Genomic DNA, 5986 nt, shown 5'->3' with positions numbered 1-5986 from the left:
TGTCTCTGCTTTTTAATATGCTATCTAGGTTGGCCATAGCTTTTCTTCCAAGGAGTAAGCATCTTTTAATTTCATGGCTGTAGTCACAATCTGCAGTGATTTTGGAGCCCCCCAAAATAAAGTCAGCCACTGTTTCACCATCTATTTGCCATGAAGTAATGGGACCAGATGTTATGATCTTTGTTTTCTGAATGTTGAGTTTTAAGCCAACTTCTTCACTCTCCTCTTTCACTTTGATCAAGAGGCTCTTTAGTTCTTCACTTTCTGCCATAAGGGTGGTATCATCGGCATATCTGAGGTTATTGATATTTCTCCCGGCAATCTTGATTCCAGCTTGTGCTTCATCCAGCCCAGCATTTCTCATGATGTATTCTGCTTATAAGTTAAATAAGCAGGGTGACAATATACAGCCTTGATGTACTCCTTTTCCTATTTGGAACCAGTCTGTTGTTCCATGTCCAGTTCTAACTGTTGATTCCTGACCAGCATACAGATTTCCCAAGAGGCAGGTCAGGTGGCCTGGTATTCCCATCTCTTTCAGAATTTTCCACAGTTTATTGTGATCCACACAGTCAAAGGTTTTGCAATAGTCAGTAAAGCAGAAATAGATGTTTTTCTGGAACTCTCTTGCTTTTTTGATGATCCAGCAGATGTTGGCAATTTGGTTCCTTTGCCTTTTCTAAAACCAGCTTGAACATCTGGAAGTTCATGGTTCACATATTATTAAATTCTCCTGGCTTGGAGAATTTTGAGCATTATTTTGCTAGCGTTATTTTGCATGCTATACATGGACATCATCAGATGCTCAACACTGAAATCAGATTGATTATATTTTTTGTAGCCATATATTTTTTGTAGCCAAAGATGGAGAAGCTGTATACAGTCAGCAAAAACAAGACTGGGAGCTGACTGTGGCTCAGATCATGAACTCCTTATTGCCAAATTCAGACTTAAATTGAAGAAAGTAGGGAAAACCACTAGACCATTCAGGTATGACCTAATCAAATCCCTCATGATTATACAGTGGTAGTGAGATATAGATTCAAGGGACTAGATCTGATAGAGTGCCTGGTGAACTATGGACAGAGGTTCGTGACCTTGTACGGGAGATAGAGCAAGACCATCCCCAAGAAAAAGAAATGCAATAAAGCAAAATGGCTGTCTGAGGAGGCTGTACAAATAGCTATGAAAAGAAAAGAAGCCAAAAGCAAAGGAGAAAAGGAAAGATATTCCCTGCAGAATTCCAAAGAACAGCAAGGAGAGATAAAAAAGCCTTCCTCAGTGATCAATGCAAAGAAATAGAGGAAAACAACAGAATGGGAAAGACTAGAGATCTCTTCAAGAAAATTAGAGATACCAAGGGAACATTTCATGCAAAGATGGGCTCAATAAAGGACAGAAATGGTATGGACCTAACAGAAGCAGAAGATATTAAGAAGAGGTTGGCAAGAATACATAGAAGAACTGTACAAAAAAGATCTTCACGACCCAGATAATCACGATGGTGTGATCAATCACCTAGAGCCAGACATCCTGGAACGTGAAGTCAAGTGGGCCTTAGGAAGCATTACTACGAACAAAGCTAGTGAAAGTGATAGAATTCCAGTTGAGCTATTTCAAATCCTGAAAGATGATGCTGTGAAAGTGCTGCACTCAATATGCCAGCAAATTTGGAAAACTCAGCAGTAGCCACAGGACTGGAAAAGGTCAGTTTTCATTCCAATCCCTAAGAAAGGCAATGCCAAAGAATGCTCAGACCGAAGGAAGACAGTGGATTTCATATGCAACTCTATGATAATCCAGGGAATAAAGTGAGCCATCTAGGGAAATGGCTTATGTTCTTCAAGATGTATACCTTGCATATTTCCTTCATCTGGACTTTTGGTAAAGGTTGAGCAGGAATTTGGTAGATACATTAAGATGAGGGGGATCTTTTCACTACAGTGACCATTTTAAATATCTTACAATTTTGTACATCAACTGTACCTCAATAAAGGGCTTCCCTGGTGGCTAGTGGTAGATAATATTCCTGCCAATGCAGGAGACATGGATATGATCCCTGGGTCAGAAAGATCCCCTGGAGAAAGAAACGGCAACCCACTCTAGTATTCTTGCCTGGGAAATCCCATGAACAGAAGAAACTGGTGGGCGACTGTCCATGGGGTTGCAAAAGGACTGAATACAATTTAACGACTGAACAACAAGTACCTCAATAAAGCCTGAATTTTTTTTAAAGTTGAACAGGAGAAAATTAAATACACAAAATCTTGCATAGCCTGACATTCAGATATTCTCTGTAGTTGTCTAAGACTTTCAGAATCAATCACAAATGGGAGGATGGCAACCTTTACAAAAACCTGAAGGCCTGGTGTCATGGGCATAATTTTGATTTCAACTTCCAGGACACTGAAGCTTAAAGACTTACCTTAAAGACTTAGTTGTTGTTTTAGTCACTAACTCATGTCCAATTTTTTTTTAAATTGAACTTGAAGATGTTTATTGGGTTCTATTTTTGGTGGAAAAAAGGTCACATATGTTATTTAGCGCAGCCTCGTGAAATACACAAAGTGATACTGGTTAGGAGCATTTTCTCCTCCTAGTCCATTTCTGAGGACTAAATCATGAACTGCTCCTCTGGAGGAATCCTTCCTGCAGTGGGTAGGCACCAAGTCTAACGTTCATTAATTTTCTCCTTTCAGTATAGGCAGCAACTCCCCATTTTCTTTCTGTTCCTTAACGATGTCCAGTCCTCTGACAAGCTCCCCCTTCACATTCAGCTGAGGGTACGTTAGCCAGTTGGAGTAAGCTTTTAATCCTTGCTGAACTTCTTCATCCTCCAGTATATCATATGTCTCATATTCAACCCCAGTACTATTTAATATTTCCAGAATCGCCTGCTGAAGCCACTCTCAGCTTCCTGTTTGTTTCCTTTCATAAAGAGCATCAGAGAAGCTTCATTTGTCCTTACTTTGAGCCTTTCCTCTAACTTGGGGGCTTTGGGGCAAATCATATCTAGTTCTTTAGATGCTTCTAGCTCCTTAATTATATCAAGTCCTCCTATGAGCTCTCCAGAAACATAGAGCTGGGGATACGTGGGCCAATTGGAATAGGTTTTGAGGGCCTGGCGAACTTCATCTGAGAAGATGTGGAAACTGCTAAACTGAATATTATGTTTGTTAAGAATTTCCACCATCTACTTGCTGAAACCGCAGCGTGGCTCCTGAGGTGTTCCTTTCATGAACAGGATGCAGGGGGCAGCGAGAAATAACTTCTTCAGGGGCTGGTTGAGGTCTTCCTTCAGGTGCTCACTACCACTGGGTGAGAAGGAGCCACCAGACGCATGTTGCTGAACTTTTTTGCTCAACTCTGGGGCCATGGGCACCATCTAATCAGTAGATTTTCTGAGAATTCTTGAAAAACAGGAAGGTGGGAACATAACTAATTTCATATTTTTCAGATACTTCAGGAACAGTTTCTGCTTCCAATTTCACGAATGAAACTTGTGGGTGCTCTTTGGCGAGCTCTGCCATCACGTCGTTCATCTGAGCACACTGAGGAGCTCATCGTGCCCAGAAATGGACCACAAGAAAGGACTTGGCTCTGAGGCGCAGCAGCTCCTCAAACTGCAGGGCTGAGCCAACCTCTACCACAGCTGCCACCACCTCAGCCACCCCTGCTGCCATGCTGCCCATCATGTCCAACTCTCTGCAACCCCATGGACTGTAAGCCCTATGGTGGAAACACTATGTATATGCCCCAAATCTATGAGATTCACTTTGTATTATGTTTGTTTGTTGTTTTGTGTGTGTGTGTGTGTGTTGGCCTCACCACTCAGCATGTAGGACCTTAATTCCCTTGACCAGGGATTGAACTTGTGCCCTCTGCATTGGAAGCACAGAATCTTAACCATTGGATTGCCAGGATCCCTTTAAAGTGTACTCTCTGTTGAATGTAGCGTTTTATGTAATAGCTTGAGTATATCAAATGCATTGTTCACATCTTAGATATAGGAATTGTATAGAACTTTATATGCCACTTTGAGAGAAGGCTACGGATGAGGAAATTTTAAATTAATTGAATTTAAATCAAACTCACTTTTCTGGAATTGACTACAATTATGGTTTCAACCACCAGAGTTGTATCAGTTATCTAGTGTTGCATAACAAATCATCCCACATGTTAATGGCTTAAAAAGCCATCATTCATTTTCTCACAGTTTCTATTGGTTGGCATTGGGCCAGACCTAGCTGGAGAGACTCGTCTGCCATTCTTGCCTGAGGTCACTCTCGGAACTGCAGTTATCTGGGGATTGCCTGAGACTAGACCATCCAACATGGCCTCATTAATAGGTCTGCTGCCTCAGATGGGACATTTGGGCCTTTCTCTCCACAGTCTTCTTCACAGAATGGTGGAAGCTTTCCAAAAAGATAAGAGCAGAAGCTGTGAGGCCTCTTGAAGTAAAGACCAGAAGTCACTTGGCCCTTCTACTACATTCTGTTGGTCAAAGCAAGTCACAGGACCCTTCCATATTCAGGGAGTGCAGAAATGGATTCCACCTCAGTGTGAATAGCTACAAAGAACTTGGGGCCACTTTACATCCATTATGAAGGGAAATGCAAGTTCAAAATAGAGATTTAATTGGTTACAGGTTTATAGGGAAAAAAGAAGTTCTATATATTATACTCTTGATTATATGGTTTGACTATGTAACTGCTCCATTTGGTCTCAAAGGGGCTGTGTTGAACAGAGTGTTCATGTCTTTGTGAGGTATGTTTTGACAGGATTGAGAGCTTGCAGAAAGGGTGTCTTCCTGACTCTTTGCAGTGAGTTATTTCTTGGCTGCCTCAGCTCTTGGTAGATGCCCAAGAAACCCATCTTTAGAGCCCCATAAGCTTAGGCCCTGTTTTGAGGGGATATGCAAAGAGTATGGGGCTTCCCTGGTGGCTCAGTCTGTAAAGAATCAGTCTACATGCAGGATGATCCCAGAATCAGGAATATCCCCTGGAGAAGGAAATGGCAACCCACTTCAGTATTCTTGACTGGGAAATCCCATGGATAGAGGAGCCTGGCGGGCTACAGTCCTTAGGGTCACAAAGAGTCTCGGATACAACTTAACAACTAAACCACCACCACCACATAAACAGTATGACTTTTGAATAGCCTAGGGTCATAATTTATTTAAGTTCTAAAAGGGTAAAACTTTTGTAAAATTATCTTTTCTTTATGTGAAGTTCACAGTATATGATTTGTTTTAGCAAGGTAAGGCCTGGCTGAAGGTAAATGCAATGGAAGTCCTGGTGACTGCCAAGTTAATGTACAGGCACAAAGCCAGCGCAGAGGGAAATGTTAAACACTCTTATTTCAAATACCACATCCAAAATGACACAGGGCAGGGCAGAATTGGAGTTTGGAATATCCTCTGAAGAATCAGTGTAGAAGAGCTTGTAGTTTATACCAGGAAACTTTCCTGTGATCTCCTCACAAAAATAAAATTTTCTGCCCCTAGGAATGAAGGCAGGGGAATAATTCTTTATTTGAAAAATGCTATGTTGGCCCTTTTCCTCTCTTTGCGTTGCCTTTCCTTCTGCCCCAACACATCAGATCAGTCCTATCTCCCCCAGGATTCTCTGGGAACTCACATCTGGTGTATAAAAAGGATTTGGATCCTGTATTTCTGCCAAGTTAGACAACCGTGAGCACGGCAAGATGTGGGAGGCAAAGGAAGCGATTGTTTTCTGCCGCACCATTTTAACTTTCCTTCCGACTTTCAGCTCTCACATTCACAGTGCCATTTGTAAAAGTGAAAATTCAGTGTCTTTGCTGGGCCCACTTGAGTGTTCCACCCTTTTCCTTTGCTAGCTATATTTGTATGAAGAGACACACCATTCATTTATTTAGCCTTGGTATCCACTTGAAAACTCTCACCAGGACTCAGACTTCTGTTCTTCTTTCTTCTAAGGCACTGTATACGTTTTTCGTCCTCTGA

General features: G+C 41.7%; 1 pseudogene; it reads right to left on the bottom strand.

Annotated features, from left to right (window-relative positions):
* Positions 1–2635: 2635 nt before the first annotated feature.
* Positions 2636–3692, bottom strand: LOC109571003 (glutaredoxin-3 pseudogene; annotated as a pseudogene).
* Between the last annotated feature and the right edge of the window lie 2294 nt (positions 3693–5986).

Source organism: Bos indicus, chromosome 17 (genome assembly GCF_029378745.1).
Source record: "Bos indicus isolate NIAB-ARS_2022 breed Sahiwal x Tharparkar chromosome 17, NIAB-ARS_B.indTharparkar_mat_pri_1.0, whole genome shotgun sequence".
Classification (NCBI taxonomy): Eukaryota; Metazoa; Chordata; class Mammalia; order Artiodactyla; family Bovidae; genus Bos; species Bos indicus.
Note: the sequence above shows the minus strand (reverse complement) of the source record. Positions and strands in the feature narration are given on the sequence as shown.